We start from the raw sequence: 18,191 nt of genomic DNA, 5'->3' as shown, positions 1-18,191 counted from the left end.
GGAGCGAAGAGACCGAGTTGTGGCAAACCTGAGCCATCATCTCATTTATAGAGTCTTACTCATTGCTTTGTGTATAACCGCGCTTGGTTTTATTGCTCAGACAATGAAACAGGGCCTGGGATTTATATATATTAATGTGCCAGCAGCACCAATAGCATCACAAGTCTTATATTTAGAACAGATTGTGGACAAAAATAATCTGCCTTTCTTCCTTATTCTTAGCCAACTCATTCTAAATACCTGACGGGTCCTTTCCTGACAGTTACAGATCTCTGCTCACTGATGTCAAAGCTCTCTCAGTTTGCTGCTTAAGTCGGCTATACACAGGTGTAAAGAGAAAAAGGCCAAGGCTATTCATGGATTCTTATAGATTCAGGAATGATGTGCATACAGAATAGGATTTCCTATTGCTTCTGTTAGTCACATAAGTGCCGCTGTTTTAGTTCCTTTTGAACTTATAGATGTTCAAGGAAGCCATTAAGCTACATGAAGATGTACTCGGCTTGCAAGCTCCGGAGCAGGAAGAGGAAGACAAGATGGCCTCCAGCATTTTGTTTATATGAACACTTTCCTTCCAGCAATCTGTGTCAGTGGCAGGTAGAAGTATGGTGTCATTTCTGTCCTTAAGGCACCATCAAGCAGTGTTGCAAACACAAATCTCTCCATTTTGTACATTCCACAAATTCTTGAGTCTGGCATCTTTCAAGTCAGGACAGTTATTGCCTTATAGACAAAGAGACAGGTGGAAAGGCAAAGAAGCAGTGGTTTTTATTTTGAAAAAAGGCAGCGCCTGCACTGATCTATATCTATATCCATCTATATTTTTATATATATCTATCCCTGCCTCTGTCTAAATCATCTGTCATTCTCTTACCCAGTTTGTGAAGATTCTTGGTTTACTTTATCAGTATTTTTATGTATTTCATTTCTGCATTCCTGTTTTCCCATATTTCACATTTTATTCTCCACAAATTTAAATTCTCAATATTTTGATGAACATGCATACAATATGACCCCTGTATCTGCAGGACCTATATCCATGGTTCCATTTACTCACATTTGACAAAGATCTCCTGTCTAAGCATCTCTTAGGTTCTCCAACAAACTATGGTATATTTCCAATGAAAATTAACTATGGAATTCTGCTGGAAGATATAGCATCTTAAAGAACTCGGTATATTTAGCCTGCAGAAAAAAAGACTGAGAAAAACATGGTGGGTAAAGGTAAAAGTTTTCCCCTGGCATTGTCTAGTTGTGTCCAACTCTGGGGGTTGGTGCTCATCTCCATTTCTAAGCTGAAGAGCCAGCATTGTCCATAGACACCTCCAAGATCATGTGGCCACCATGACTGCATGGAGCACCATTACCTTTCTGCCAGAGCGGTACCTATTGATCTACTCACATTTGCATGTTGTTGAACTGCTAGGTTGGCAGAGGCTGAGGCTAACAGCGGGAGCTCATCCCGTTCCCTGGAATCGAGCCACCAACCTTTTGGTCAGCAAGTTCAGCAGCTCAGTGGTTTAACCTGCTGTGCCACTGGGAGCTCCCGCTGAACGACTAGGAACCTAAAGCTTTTCTAGGCATCATAGGATCATAGAATGATAGAGTTGGAAGAGACCACATGGGCCATCTAGTCCAACCCCCAGTCATGCAGGAAAGCTCAAAGTATCCCTGACAGATAGCCATCCAGCCTCTGTTTAAAAATGGAGATGAACACCAACCTTCAGGGTCGGACACGACTGGACTTAATGTCAGGAGAAAACCTTTACATTTACCTTAGGTCCTTCAGCACAACTCTATAGTAAGCTTGTGTGAGAAGTCTTTCATTCAATCGGGCTCACTCTTGACTAGCAATTTTCACCAACTGCAGTAAGTCCAAGAATGTATCCCCATGAGTTTTTAGACTCATACTGTATATACTAAAACACAATCAATTAGTCACGTTGTTCAACAATTGCTGATAATTATTTATTAATTAGACAATAAAAATTACAATTAACTGGCCAACTTTCTAATATTGCGTATTTTTCGATTGGGAATGAAGTAAGATTTACACAAAATAAGGGGCTGTTCAACCTACACCCCTAGAACAAAGTGTGGTTCTCAGTCGTTCTTTCTGTAGCCCCCCTCACAGGCAGGTCTCCATCCATTTTTTCCACAAAGGGAAAAAATGCTTTCTCCTCATCTCCAGAGATGAGTTTGTCTTCCCCATCTTCCTGCAGTGATGAGAAAAGGACAATTTTGGTGAAGACATCTTATGATAGGAGAGCCTGCCTCAACATCCTGTGACCCATCTTCTAAATTTTCTGTTTCCTAAGCATGAATAGTGGCAGAAAAACAGTTTTTTTCTGGAAAGGTGAAATTAAAAAATAAGAAATAAAGGCAATAACTTTTTGGCTTTTTCAGCAGGAGCCAGGATGGCAGTGAAAGTCATAGATGGATTCAGGGAGAGTAATACATTATCCACTGCTGCCTCCCCACCTCCGGAGACCTGTCGATCTCTGTTTTAAGCAATCTGAAGAAAGCGTAGGTTTTCAGAGGGGCAGTTTGGCCAATTAATGAGGACATCAAAATGGCCATGGCTGAATTTATCTCTCTGGCAGTATCAAAAACTGCCCCAGATGGGTCATATGCCAGATACTTATAGGAGATATTATGGGCTATGCATGCATAGATCCACTTTAGGGAATCTGATTGTCAGAGTTGTCTATGGAGAAAGCCCCCCTCACGCCAATGCTTTCTGTGCCAAGCTGCTCATCAAACTGAGCCAACGAGGGACTGCCAGGCATTGTTAGTTTTACAATGACAGATCTTAAATCCGCTGACCCAACAATTGAGCTACTTATCCCAACCTGTAATGAGGTAAATGCCTCAGGTTGAACTGACACCAGTTGGAGTTTTGTTTGCTGGAATCATAAGAAATGTGTAATCTTTTTGGTAAGAAAGTTGTCCTTTCCCTGAAGTGTGGGTGGTGAACCGAAGGGAAAGCAGGGAACTAAATTCAGAGATGGATCCAGCTATTCAGTGCCTCTCTCCTGCCACTCCTGCCTCTTGGCTTCCCAGCCCAGCTTGTTTAGACTGCTGGACTTTTGCCATTTGGAGTTGATGTTTCCCTTCTAAATGGCATTTCAACATGAGCCTCCCTAGGTGTCCACCCTCCTCGCCTGGATTAACTCTTGGGCGCCATATGGTGCAAAAGGCCTGTCACACTTTCTCTGAATCAGTCTTTTATTTAAAAAAAAACTGCCAGATTGCTGATTCCTTTGGCAAGATGCCTTGTGGCTCTGTTAGCTGACAAGGGAGGGTAAAGCAGCCTCAGAATAATTGAGAATGCATTTTGCAAGAATTCTCCGTGGTAAAATATTTCTGTGGCTACTTTCCTCCTTCTCCACTTCAATTTCCAAATGATCTTCTTCACTGGTTGCATAGGTTACAGTGACACCTGCATAGCTACACTGAAGTTACTGGATCTTGACATTGTATAGCTGATCACAATATATCCACAGACTCCTCCATTGCACAACCGTTTAGCCAACTCCCTTTCTCTTACTAAGGAACACACTTGATGTACCTCCTAGATACTAAAACCGCTAGTACAGCTATTTACCCCGGTGGTGCAGCGGATTAAACCGCTGAGCTGCTGAACTTGCTGACCGAACGGTTGGAGGTTCGAATCCGGGAAACAGGGTGAGCTCCCACTGTTAACCCCAGCTTCTGACAACCAAGCAGTTCAAAAACATGCAAATGTGAGTAGAGCAATAGGTAATAATAATAATAATAACCAAAAAACCTTATTTCTATTCTACCCTATCTCTCCGAAGGAACTCAGAGCAGATTCTAACAAACAATGACATACATTCAATGCCTTTAAAAAACAGATAAATATTGGCATAAAATCCCAACAAGACCCCACATATGAATGCAGAGTTAAAAGCCTAACATCAAATTAAACCTACTATCAATGAATTGAGTATAACATCAATAACATAAACTAATATAGTCATACAGACTATACCGCTCTGATGGGAAAGTAACAGCACTCCATGTAGTCATGCTGTCCACATGACCTAGGAGGTGTCTACGGACAACGCTGGCTCTTTGGCTTAGAAATGGAGTTGAGCACCAACCCCCAGAGTCAGACACAACTAGACTTAATGTCAGGGGAAAACCTTTACCTTTACTACAAGGGCTTGTGCAACCTTAGGTAGGATACCATCCTTGTACAATCTCTGAGAAAGAACAACTGCTTGCAAAGCCGAATTTATTCTGGCACAAAATGATGACAAGATTCCAGTCATTATCATCGTCATCACACCCACCCACCCTATCATAATCTCCTCATTATCACTACTACTTGTTCTTCCTAACATCATATTGGATATAGTGTTATAGACTCACAAATTGTGTACGCAAATGCATTTCATACACAAAGCAAACAACTTATGCAATTCTGCTTCCTTGTGAGGGACATTTATTTTCTGATGTCTTTTCAAGTAAAGAAAGCTTATTCAGAACCTTGTTTCCTACCTCGGTACACAGCAGGTGGAAAATATGTGTATGTGTATCTTTATTTTTTTTTTAAGTGGTGAATATGTGTGAGAATAAAATTGACAGGTAGCATTGGTTATGTTGGTAGTTCAGGTGCTGCCGTGTAGGCAGCGGAGGTGTTTTGTTCCCTTCTGATGTGCTCAAATGAAATATTTGTACAATGTGTCTGCACAAAACTTAAAGAGTGTTTGGTGCTTTTTGCTGTTAAGGAGAGATGTGACTTTGCTATTAATTCAGTTTGTGAAATGAAAGTGATACTGGAGCCCACTGTACTTGGATGGAACTTCTGAACCGCAACAGTGACAGCAAAAAGTGTTTTGTGTTTGTTGTTTACTATGCGCTAAGGGTATGAAATGTCTTTGCTGTCATTACATCTTGTGATTTTTTTGTAGTGAAGTTAAAAAAGAGAAAGAGAGAGAGAGTGAGGGAGACTGTGCCCAATGTGTAGAAGAACTTTCAAACAACAATATTTATTATACATGTATGTGCTGTATATATTTATGGCTTTGCTGTCACCACCGTTTGGTGTGTTCTGGTGGAAATGAAAGGACACTGGTGTCTTTGGTGCCACAACACAACTCAACAATCTAGCTATTGACTAGGTCATAATACGACCCTTTAGTTCAGGGAGAAAGACTCAATCAAATGGAAGCTGCAATACATTCTTAGTTGGATATTTAAGAATGAGTGTGTGTGTGTGTGTGTGTGTGTGTGTGTATGTATATATATATATATATATATATATATATATATATATATATATATATCTCTCCTTTCATCTCATCATTAGAGATGGCTCTACATATGCTTTTCCAAACAGATGATGATGGCATTAGCTAAAGCAAATTCCATTTTCTTTTATATACACAGATGAAATGTATGAGAACAAAAGTATTTCATGCTTTACCTGCAATTGTTCTTGTAAGAAAGGTATTTATGTTAGTATTTAAATATATATTGGAGTAACAATATTGTCTATGCTGTTCTTTATTCAAAACAACAGTTAGTTGGTTCCAATTCCCAATGTCTGTTTCTTTATAATAAATGAGGTTCCTTGGTCCGTGGATGTTATATGCCTGCTTGCACACAGGGTGGCAGACCTTCGAGCGAATACTAAATGTAGACTGGAATTGAATTCAAAAAAATGGAAAGCTTTGCTTAAAGAAAAGGAAAAAGAGCAGTCTGATTACGCTCTTACACTGTGGAGTGGTCTAGGGCAAACACTACACTCTGAAAAAGGCACGGAGGAATTGCCTATATTAGAGGTTTCTCATTTATTAGCACTCTTTTGAGGCTTTGTTACAAGAAGTTGATTGGATACATTTGCTTTCAAATTTGCACTATCCTTATACCTCCTGGATATCATTCCCACTGACAGCATTGCTGTTGGAGCTCTGTAGCACATGATGGTTATATTATGTGCTACAGGTTTTCCTGTGAATATTTTCCATATACATTATGATTTCTGCTTTATAAGGATCTGGAAAGCTTGCCAAAAAGTTTAAATGTATTTACCATATTGTTTTTCTTAGCCAATGATAATTTATTGTTGATTGTCCTATGTGAAGAGCCATACATAAAGGTTAAGGTTTTCCCTTGACATTAAGTCTAGTCATGTCCAACTCTGGGGGTTGTTGCTCATCTCCATTTCTAAGCTGAAGAGCTGGCGTTGTCCATAGATACCTCCAAGGTCATGTGGCCAGCATGACTACATGGAGCACCATTACCTTCCTGCTGAAGCAGTACCTATTGATCTACTCACATTTGGATGTTTTCAAATTGCTAGGTTGGCAGAAGCTGAGGCTAACAGCGGGAGCTCACCCCACTCCCCGCATTTGAACCACCGACCTTTCTGTCAGAAAGTTCAACAACTCAGTGGTTTAACCCACTGTGCCATTGGGACCTCACTGAAGAGCCATAATGGATGGCAATCGGTGCAATCCAACCAAAATATTATGTTCCTATGTTTTCTCGTATTTGCAAATTGGATGGAATGTGATTGCTATCGATGTTCAGACAACAATATGTGTTGGTCCAGCTCTGATCATTTGGCCATGTTAAATTATGTAGCTTGTGACTGGCACCATATTGTGTGTTTATGGCTTCAGGTTCCCTGTTGATTTATGGCAATCTCATGAATTTTATAGGATTTTTAAGGCAATTATTGTGCAGAGATGGTTCTGCTAGTTTCTTTATCTGAAATATAGTCTAGATCACTACGCTTTTGTTGGTATACTAACCAGTATACCAACACTGTACTAACCAATATGGATGTGTGGTCTATTAAAAATGGTTCAAAAATCATTACAAAACTGGGAAGTGCTGGTGCTTCTTTTCTAAAGTTAAAACGTCTATTAAAAGTCTATTACAGGTCTTATCTGTTGGTGAGCAGGACAAGAGTTCCTCCTACCAGCAGCAGCCTGCTCCAGCACCAAACCGGAAGTCGGTTGTGTTTCTAAAGTATAGTTAGTAAAAAATTTGTTACTATAATGAGAGTACCAAAATGTCATTACTATTTTGTTATGGTAATTGCACATAATTACTATAATTGGGGAAACTTCAGGGGATCTTTTCTCCCTCATTTTTACAGCTATTGGAGTGAAACTCACTACAATGACAAAACACATTTACCACTCTTAACTCACCAAATTTCAGAACATTTCACTTATCCACAGATTTTTGGGGAATTTTCAAAAAATTTATAGACAACATTTTTAATATTAAAGAAAATACATTCCTATTTTGAAAGTATTATTTCCCATTTAATTGTGTAGTCCTTACTTTGAAAAATAGTGGTTCTATACCAGGAACTTTGTTTTGCATCAAAAACTTTGTTAAATGGGTGGATGATGATGCTAAATTGGTGGACTGGATAGCAAAATTTGCTATAACACAATGTCCCTCATGCAAAGATGAAGTTTTTGCAGTTTAAAAAACTTTTACCATGTTTTTATGATAGGGCCAATTAGAAAATGACATTTATAACCCAGGAGTAAAAACGATAGGGTAGAGACCATCAAAGCACCCCTGAATAGTAGTAGTAGTAGTAGTAGTAGTAGTAATAATAAAGGAAACATGTTCCTAGTTTGAAAGTGTTGTTTCCTGTTTAGTTGTGTAGTCCTTACTTTGAAAGTAGTAGTTCTACTCCAGGAACTTTATTTTTGCACCAAAAACTACAGCAAAATGTGCTATAACACAATGTCCCTTGAGCAAAGACAAAGTTTTTGCAATTTAATAAACTTTTGTCATGTTTTTATGATAGAACCAATTAGTAAATGACATTTATAATCCAGGAACAAAAATAATAATGTATTGGAACTCTGGATGGCTGCTGCTGCTGCTCAGTCCATGATCTGAACTACAGTCAGCTCCAGGTCTTGTTTTCACCAACTGGATGGATGTCCGCCACCTTTGGCTACAAAGGATGTAGTCAGTCTGATTTCGGTGTTGACCATCTGGTGAAGTCCATGTGTAAAACCATCTTTTAGGTTGTTGGAAGAGAGTGTTAGTTATGCACATTGAGTTATCCTGGCAAAATTCTATCAGGCTACGTCCTGCTTCATTTTGTTTTCCCAGACCATGCTTGCCTGTGATCCCAGTTATCATTTGACTGCCCACCTTAGCATTCCAATCTCCTGTAATGAGAATAATGTCTCTTTTTGGTGTGTTATCCACTAAGTGCTGCAGATCCTCGTAGAACTTATCTAATTCTGCTTCTTCAGCAGCTGTGGTTGGGGCGTATGTTTGGATCACTGTGATGTTAAATGGCTTGCCTTTAACTCAACTTGAGATCATTCTATCATTTTTTGTGTTGTTTCCAATCACTGCTTTTGCAACTTTATTATTAACTATGAAGGCTACTCCATTTCTTCGGTGTTCCTCTTGTCCGCAGTAGTAGATCTGATGGCTATGGAGGGGCAAATCTCTCTGATGCTGAGCAGTGCACTGCATTCTGGGAAATGTAGTTCAGGGCAGGGCCTTTTGAAACCTCTGGCATAGAGCTCCTGCCTTCCCAAACTACATTTCCCAGAGCTCAGTGCTGTTCCCTCTTTTCCCCGCTCCTAATGGCAAAACTCCATCAATATACAGAAGCACTAAGGCAGTTTTTGGCTTTGCTTTCGGCTTTGCTTCCTTGTACTGAGTATGAAACTACTTTGGGAGCTTTCTGAGATTTACAAAACTAAAATGAAAAAGTATGGGGTAAGTTTCAACACTTACATTTTTGGTGTGGGGCATGCCCACTATTGCCTCATAAGTACAAATGTAACTTATTTCCTCCAAATTACAAGGACTAATGAAAAAATGCACACCTCTACTAACCAGGGCTGATCCTTCTTAGCTTCCAAGATCAGGCCAGATCTCGGACCTTTAGGATAGATAGGTCATATAATTTGTGGCTTAAACAGTTAGATACTAGTATTACCTGGTTTTATATAGCCTAAATGAAAGAGGAGTATCACTGGCTTGTAGTTGACAAAAATGTTCTGGCAGGATAAAAAGGACAGTATGAGTAACCAATGCAGAAATCTCCCCAAGGCAATGTAAGCCAATCTTTCTTCACCACTTGGAAATACTTCTTTTCTTGCTTACTGCTCCCAGAATTCTGAGGCCAGTGTGGCGATGCTGTCAGGGTTATTCTGGAAGTTGTGGTTCAACAATGGAACATTCCTAAGCTGTCTCTTTCTTCAATGATTATTTCCTCAGTCACTACACTCTGAAACAATTTCTCACACAATATTGTATCTATATTACTGTTTGTCAGAGATTACATTTATACTGACCATATATGTTGGATTGGGCCATAGGGAGCTGTAATGAGGGACAAGGCTACTTTAATGCAGCCTTGTCTCATGTTAATGAAATCCAGTGGGGTGGTTTGAATTTTGGAGCAGAATTCAGACTATTCCCTGACTTTGGGCTCATGTGAACAATTGAGTTGGTACTAGAATAGAACCAGCCACAATTGTTCCCACTGTCATCTCATATTTCCTGGACTTGAGTGAAATGGCAGTTACCATCTCCTCCCATCATTTGTGTTATGTCTGTCTCTAACCATGACATGGGTCCTACCTGCCACCCATCACCTGCAATGACATTGGCCAGGCCAATGGGGAATTTTGGGAAGAGAGGTGAGAAAGGAGGGGGGATTCTTCCTCTCTTTCCTCCCCCCTTTCTTGTCATGTGACACCGGCCAACATCACTGCAGATGAAGGCTAACCGATAAGACCAATGTCATGGCTGGAGACAGCTATGACATGGAGAACAACAAGAAATGGTTTGGCACTGCTGGGTAGTTAGGACTCCCTCCCGCCTCAGCTGTGGAACTGCCTATATGACCTGTTCCAGGGCTGATCTGGTGTATATAATGCCAGATCGACCCTGGATTGTTGGGTCATTGTAGACCTGCCCAGAGACAACAGTTCACCTCTATATTGGTCTAAACTATATTTTCTTCCAGACTGAACTAAAGAAAAATGGGTTACTTTGATATAACTCTTTGATATAGCCACTTATTTTCACCTGAATACATATAAGTCTAGAATTTTTTTTCTGAAAAATCAACCCGAAAAATGCTGGGTGGACTTATCCACTCCCTTTTTTGAGGAATGTCCTTTGATTTATTCATGAGTCATATGAAAATCCATGATTTTGGCCCCCAAACATGACCTCAACTTATACATGAAGTTGGCTTATACATGAGTATATATGGCACATGTCTCAGAGCTTTTAAAAAAATCCACCTCAGAGTGAGAACAAAACATTACAACTCAGAATTGCCAATACATTGTTTGGGACAACAGTAATGACTATTTAATTGTTTTACTCACCCTCACCATTTCCCTAGTGGAGGAACTCAAATTGGCTTAGAGAATATTAAAACCAGAAAAAAATATTTAAAATGTACAAAAACATCAGTAAATGATATTTTGTTTTTAGAAAATCAAAAAACTACAACAACAAATACCAGAACGCCAGCAACATCGTGACATGTTTGTCTTGCCTGGAGGAAGTCTCTGTCATTTTATCTGTGGGGACTCAATTTTGTCTGGAATATATGGTAAAAGATAATAAAGGAGGCAGCGAGTCTCAGCAGAATGGTGGTTTTGATGAGTTCGAAAGGATAAAGATTCAGTACACAGGTAGTGGTTACCACATTTTCAAGGATCCTATCCAGATGCCTGGGTTGTGTACATTTTTAAAAAACCAGAATTGTTGGACATGCAGGAGCCAGAGATATAACCACCTGGCTTGCATTAACCATAACTTCCAGGTCAGGGTGGATCCCAGCAATCTTTTCTGCAAAATGCTAGATATAAGTGGATGTAAAACCATTTGGTTCTTTGCCTTTAGAAATAAAAATATCTTGGGCTAGATCTGGAGAGGACATTTTCCATTCATGAAAACCAGATTGTAGGACCTCCTATCCTCAAAATGCCATTTTTTTTAAATGATGAAACAAGTTTTATTTCTTCTGCATGAGATCCCATGCAATGCAGTCAGTGTAGATGCAGTTTATCTGCATTAAACTGCATTATATAAGTCTACGCTGATCATATATTGTAGTGTTAAACTGCAAAGTAGTTTACTACTGCAATATATGGCAGCATAGAAAGGGCCCTAGTCTCTAGAGCAGTTAGGATTTCTGGAAGTTGAAGGCCAAAAACATCTGGGGAGCCCAGGTTGAGAACCACTACTCTAGAGCAACAGAAAGTAAGCTTACCTCAACCTGATATATAACATCATTTCAAAAATAGCTATCACAACTCCAAAGGTTCTAGGATGACACAGATTTTCTGGATCCATCTCAGTCTGGTTTCAGGCCTGGCTACAGGACAGATATGGCATTGGTCGTCTTGGTAGATAATCTATGAAGAGAGCTAGGCAAGAGGAGTGTGTCCTTGCTAGTTCTCCTGGACCTCTCAGCAGCTTTTGAAACCATCGACCATAGTATCCTTCTGGGCCATCTCTCTGGGATGGGGCTAGGGGGCACTGTTTTATAGTGGCTCCAGTCCTTCCTGGAGGACTGGACCCAGACGGTGGAGCTGGGGGGGTTCCTGTTTGATTCCCTGACTGGTGGCCTGTGGGGTCCCTCAGAGTTCAGTTCTGTCCTCCATGCTGTTTAACATTTACATGAAACCTCTGGGAGAGATTATCCAGAGTTTTGGATTGCAGTGTCAAATTTATATAGACTACACTCGACTCTATTACTCCTTTCCACCTAATATCCTGCCCCTAAACCAGTGCCTGTCATCAGTGATGGACTGGCTGAGGGCTAATAAGTTGAAATTAAATTCAGATAAGACAGAGGTACTCCTGATTAGTCAGAAGGCAGATCAGGGTGTGGAGTTACAGCCTGTGTAGAATGGGATCACACTCCTCCTAAAAACACAGGTTTGCAGTCTGGGGGTGATACTGGGCTCATCAATGACCCTGGAACCCCAGGTATCTGCGGTGGCTAGGAGCACCTTTGCACAATTAAAACTTGTGTGCCAGCTGCACCCATATCTTGAGACGCTAGATCTGGCCATGGTGGCCCATGCCTTAGTCACATCACGCTTGAACTGCTGTAACACATGGGGCTGCCTTTGAAGATAGTTTGGAAGCTTCAACTGGTTCAGAGATCAGCAGCCAGATTATTAACAGGAGCTCCGTACAAAGAGAGATCCACTACCATGTTGTAGCAGCTCCACTGGCTGCCGGTCTGCTTATGGGCTAAATACAAAATGCTGGTCTTTCCCTCTAAATCCCTAAATGGCTCAGGTCCAGGCTATTTGATTGATCACATATCCCCTTACAAACCGGCCCAGGCACTGCGGTTAGCGAAGGAGGCCCTGTTCTCAGTCACACACCCTTCTCAAGTATGGGTGGTGATGGTTGCCTCGCACTTCTGGAACTCCCTCCCTAAAGAAATAAAGCTGGCCCCCTCCCTCCTCTCCTTTAAAAAACAACTGAAGACCTACTTTTGCTCACTAACATATGGAGAGGAGGAGGATTAGATAATAAGAGATCACTACCGGGCCCCTGGTTGAGAACTATTTTGTATCTGGGCTCTCCTAGTTTACGCCAGCCCAGTGACCATCATTTGACTACACAACCAACCCATACAGTTTTTTGAACTCTAGTTGGCTGCTGTGAAGTAATGTGGATGTTTGTTCATATTTTATGTCATTATATAATTTTGTTTGACTTCTTGTGTTTAATTTATTGATGTTAGGTTTAATTTAATGTTGTTAGGCTTTAACGTTGTTTTCATATGTGGGGTTTTTCTGGGATTTTATGTGCATATTTGTTTGATGTAGGCATTGAATGTTTGCCATTGTATGTTGGAATCTGCCCTGAGTCCCCTTGAGGAGATAGGGTGGAATACAAATAAAGATGATGATGATGATGATGATGATGATGATGATGATGATTATTATTATTATTATTATGTTCCATCTTAACCTTCCTTTCTCCAAGCTAAGCATATCAATCTCCCTAACCCACTCCTCTCATAGGGCTTGACTTCCAGACTTTTTACCATTTGGGTCTTCCTCTTCTAGACACATTCCAGCTTGTCAATAGGGCTTAGATCAGTCTAAAAAACAATGTTTACGATCCACAATGGACTCACTAATTGACTTTCCTCTCTCTCTCAGAACTGGAAGAGTTCCTTATTTAGACTATGATGCTCCGAATTCTCCAACACACATGGCAATTAGTTTAGGTGGATTTGAGGAGCTGTAGCCTAAGAATGCAACTTTTCCAAACTCTGGCCTGTTTTTCTCAGCTCTGATTCTTTCACTGGCCTAATAAATGAACATCAAGAATGTATACTGCAGACTTCTCTCAGCTACAGGGCTCTGTAGGAATGCTGGTCTTTGTTTAAGAACTATCCTACCGAGCCTCCTTTATGTTCAGATAAAGACATTATGTAGAGCAGTTCTTTTACAGTTTAAATGGGGACTGCCGCACAGATAGAAACATTTTATAATGAGAATTTGGGAAGGCTTTGTTGAACATGGATTCAGAAAGCCAGTGGTATAACTGCTCAGATCCTTAAACCTGGGAGGACACTAAGTTAACTGAAATAAATACTGTGTGACAATTTTCACACTGGCTTGATTGACAGGCATTCACATCTGAATGAATTTTAATATAAACCTAGGATTATTGTGTTTTTTAACATATATTCAAGCTTTAAAATATTTTAAATGTAAAGGCATAGTAGCCAACCATACTTTTAGCCCCTATGATTTCTTGATCAAGTAGCACAGAATTTCCAATGGCAATTAATATAAATCAATTATTGCCCGTACTGCAATGGGATCGGATTAGGAGAAAAGGCACTCTACAAATTGTGTCCTGGCAGGCAAATCTCTAGTACTTTCAATGGATTTTACTTCACATTGATTCATGACACGAATAAGGTATAAAAGAAAAAGTCTTTTATTCCTCTAAGTGTCAGAGGTTTGAACAGAGAGAAAAGATACTACACAGGCAGACGGAGGTTTCTCTATAACCTGATTAACTGGTTCACTCTTAAAACACTCTCTCCCATGTCTGGGCCGTCTACTTTCTCTCTTGACTTCTTTAAAGCTCATTATAATTACTCCTATTAGAACAGCAGTACCTTGCTAACTCAATACATGCAGCTTCAATAGCATTACTGTGAAGTAAAGCATGATAATATGATCCTGCAGGCATTAGAGAGCTCCGTGGAAGCTGGAAGAAGTGAAGTATCTTTCATTGGGCCAATGACTTGTTGAAACCATTAAAAGTTGAGGCACGTGAAACACAGTCATGCAATCTTTGTACGTAAAAGAGCCCATGTTTAATCCCTGGCCTTTCCAAGCAAGACTAGGAAAAGCTACCTAGGAGAGTTCCAGTCTGAAACCTGGGTGGCTGAATGTCAGTAGACAGTTACTCAGCAAGATGGATCAACAATGCAACAGGTTGACTACTTTTAAGTTTCCAGGCACTCCAGTTCTTCAACAGCCCCAGGTGCACCAAGTAAGACTAAGGTCATGTTTACATGGCCAAAATAATGTGGACTCACCACTTGGCTGCTGAAGTAAATCCACATGACACATGAACTGGATTCACAGCACACTTGTTGCATCCAGACATTACTCACCAATAGTGTAATATGGAATTTACTCTAGAGTGTCCAGGAAGCTCCAGAGTGATCTTGCAGTTTCAGAAGTTTGGACATCTGTATTGGATCTGGCCCAATCCATTGTTTACAATACAGATTGACCCACTACTACATCACCATGAGCAAGCAGCTCTCTCCCAAAGGTTTGCTGGCGACATCAACTTTCCGGTAATGTCATGTCAGACATTGAACAACATGACTAGGAATTCAATGTTACCAGCATGCTTCTGGAAGGGATTTACTTACTAGTCAGGCATTGAACAACATGATCAGGAATTCAATGTCACCAACATGATTCTGGGAGGGATCTACTTACTAGTGGTGATTCAATGGTAGCAGAGGCAGGCCTGCTGTGACCTTGGACCAACCAGTTGTGTCAACAGCCCAAGGACTCCAGGAATGCTCCTGGGGCTGCATTGGAGAAGTTCTGGAGTCCTTTAAACCAGATATTTCCAGTAAGTGTAGAAACAGTGCAAATGAGATTTAATGTGTCAAAACTGACAGTAGTACAAAGATAGCATGATTTCAGCTTGAGAGGTGGGAATGATGTTGAAAAATATTTCCCAGTCACAGCTGGGAGCTGCAACCTATGACTGAAGGGTCCTGTGGGTTTGCCAGTAGGTGCCACTTGGGAGCAGTGAGCAGGAGTGAACAACTTTGGTCCCGCTGGTACCACTACCCCTTCACATCTGTGGCCGTGCTGACAAGTTCTGACAATGAAGATGACCCTAGAATTTCAGTTTCAAACTATGAAAACCCTCTTTAAAGCAAGCATTTATTTTTGCTTTAAAGTAAGCATTTAAAGACTTGGTGAAATTTGGCACTGAATTTTAGCAATGCCATTGGCGGTGGTGGTGTGGTGGGACATGCATCATAATCATCATCCATCATTGTCATCATTGTATCACCACCACATAGACATCTTTGCTTATTTTTTGCTTTCCCCCTAAGATTTGAGTAGTCAATGCTATGGAATCCTTGAACTTGTAGTTTGGTGAAGCACCAACATTCTTTGAAGGGTTAGGCTAAAGACCTTGTAAATCCACAGCTCCCATGATTTCATAGCATTGAGTCATGGCAGTTAAAGTGATATCAATTCTATAGTATAGATGTATTGTTAAGCTCTGAATACAACATAAAGGCAAGCCCTCCTGATTTTTTATTTGCATGTATTCCCATCAATGTAACATCTAAATCAGACATTGTCTAAATAGATGGAATTGTAAATGACTTCTCTACATGGTTACTGGAAGTATTTTAACTTCTTTACGATGCTTCCATGAGTGACTTTCCAGTAACACTAATATGCTTTTCCATTGATATGCCAAGGGCAAGTCTCGCTATGCCTGAATGGTCATGAATAATCATGACATTATTTGTTGATATACAATGAATCCAAGGAACATAAAGGAAAGAAGATGGCAGCATTAGTACACATGGACAGTGGGCCAGTTTGAATTAGAACCAGTCCAACTGTCCTCACAAACACCAAAGCACATGGTTGCTCTGAGTTTCAGTGAAACTCTGGAACATTCCCCAACTTCTGCTGAAGCGAGGTAAAACCAGATTAACCTGTGTTATGGGCTAGAAGTCCCTACACATCATTTGGACATCCAGGAGCAACCCTTGGTTCAATAAAGGGTTTTTGGCCAGTGTAGTGAAGCTCTTAGGATGTAGAAGAAAAATGGGGGAAAGTGTTTGAAAGAATGGGGACTCATCTTACCACGGAAAAGTCCATCTTCAGGGATGGTCAGTCATTCCCATCCTTTCCCCATCTTCTTTCCATTTCCCCCCTCTTTCTTCAATCAGGAGTTTGGTAACACCCAACTCCTGGAAACAGGGAGTTTTTTTTTTCCATTTCTGCATGCTGGCAAGACAGAGTCCCATAGGCGGCCACCAGAAGTGGCCATGCTTCATGGGATGGCTTCCATGGAACTCCATTTAGCCAGTGTGTGAAAGAGAGAAAACAGGGGGAAACTGATATGGAATAAACTCTGTACTTTGAATGTGAAATTCCAAAAGCACTTCAACAGTTTCACTACGAACCTTCATTTCTAATACACAACTCAACACTGAAACTCAAGAGTTTTAAACTAGAATCACCTTAAGCGGTGAGAAAAGGTGGAATATTAACTAAATAAATGAATGAATAAATAAAGTTTTATTTCTTAAAATCTCAGTTGCTTTGGTAAGCACCACATATGGAAACTGTCATCTGCCATAGATTTTCAAACTGAAGTATAATCACATATTTTCTACCAACTGCTGTCAGATACTAAATGCCACCATATGTCAAGTATCAAATATAGTCAAATATTAACTATTATTGCATGCCAAACATCAGACTGTCAAATGTTAAATACCATTATATATCAGCTGTCAAGTATCCTCTGTCCAAATATCGAATATTGAAATTAATTCTCCTAATATGCCAAATATAGGAATTCAAATATTTGGTGAAGAGATAAGCATTCAAAGACTGTTGCGAAAATAATCACCACATCACAAAGAATATTGAAATGAAAATAATAGAGTTGTTTTAAAATATATCATTTTTTAATTTGAATATAGCCAGGAAAAAAAATAACCAAAGAAGAGATGAGAAAAGGAGGATGGGGGGAATAAACTAATAGAAGCTTGGAAATTTTCTATATAGTTTTTTATATTGACTGTTTCTGTTTAACATCTTTAAACATTTTTAATCTGATAGAAGGTTTTGAGAAATATTAATGCATATATCTCTAATACATAATGAGATGAAATCATCCCATGTTGTGTAAAAATGAAATACAGTAGAGTCTCACTTATCCAAGCTAAACAGGCCAGTAGAAGCTTGGATAAGCGAATACCTTGGATAATACAGAGGGATTAAGGAAAAGCCTATTAAACATCAAATTAGGTTATGATTTTACAAATTAAGCACCAAAACATCATGTTATACAACAAATTTGACAGAAAAAGTAGTTCAATACGTAGTAATGTTACGTTGTAATTACTGTATTTACGAATTTAGCACCAAAATACCACGATATATTGAAAACATTGACTACAAAAATGGCTTGGATAAACCAGAAGCTTGGATAAGCGAGGCTTGGATAAGTGAGACTCTACTGTAGTTTAATTTACTTTAACTTATTTGAGTTGATAGGTACTTTTTATGCCACAGCAAAACAACTTTCTTTTGACACCTTTAAGATTAACAAATTAACATAGAGATGTAATCCACAAAATCTACAATAAAACCTGATATTCTTTTTGATACAACAAGATTCCTTATTTTGGGCTTTATATCCATGGAACAACACAGCTACCACAGAGAATACTCAAGATCAATTTTGTTCTTATAGTAGTCTTGGGGTATCCCTTGGAATGGTCTCTGCAGTCACCATATCCCAAGTGAACCAAAAAGGGACAGACAGAACACAAAAGCAAACGGCCAACCCTTAATGAGTGCATTCAGTTATTTTGTGCATCTGGGAACACTAATATCTCACTGGAAAAAATC

The sequence above is a fragment of the Anolis carolinensis genome, chromosome 4 (assembly GCF_035594765.1).
Source record: "Anolis carolinensis isolate JA03-04 chromosome 4, rAnoCar3.1.pri, whole genome shotgun sequence".
Lineage (NCBI taxonomy): Eukaryota > Metazoa > Chordata > Lepidosauria > Squamata > Dactyloidae > Anolis > Anolis carolinensis.
Note: the sequence above shows the minus strand (reverse complement) of the source record.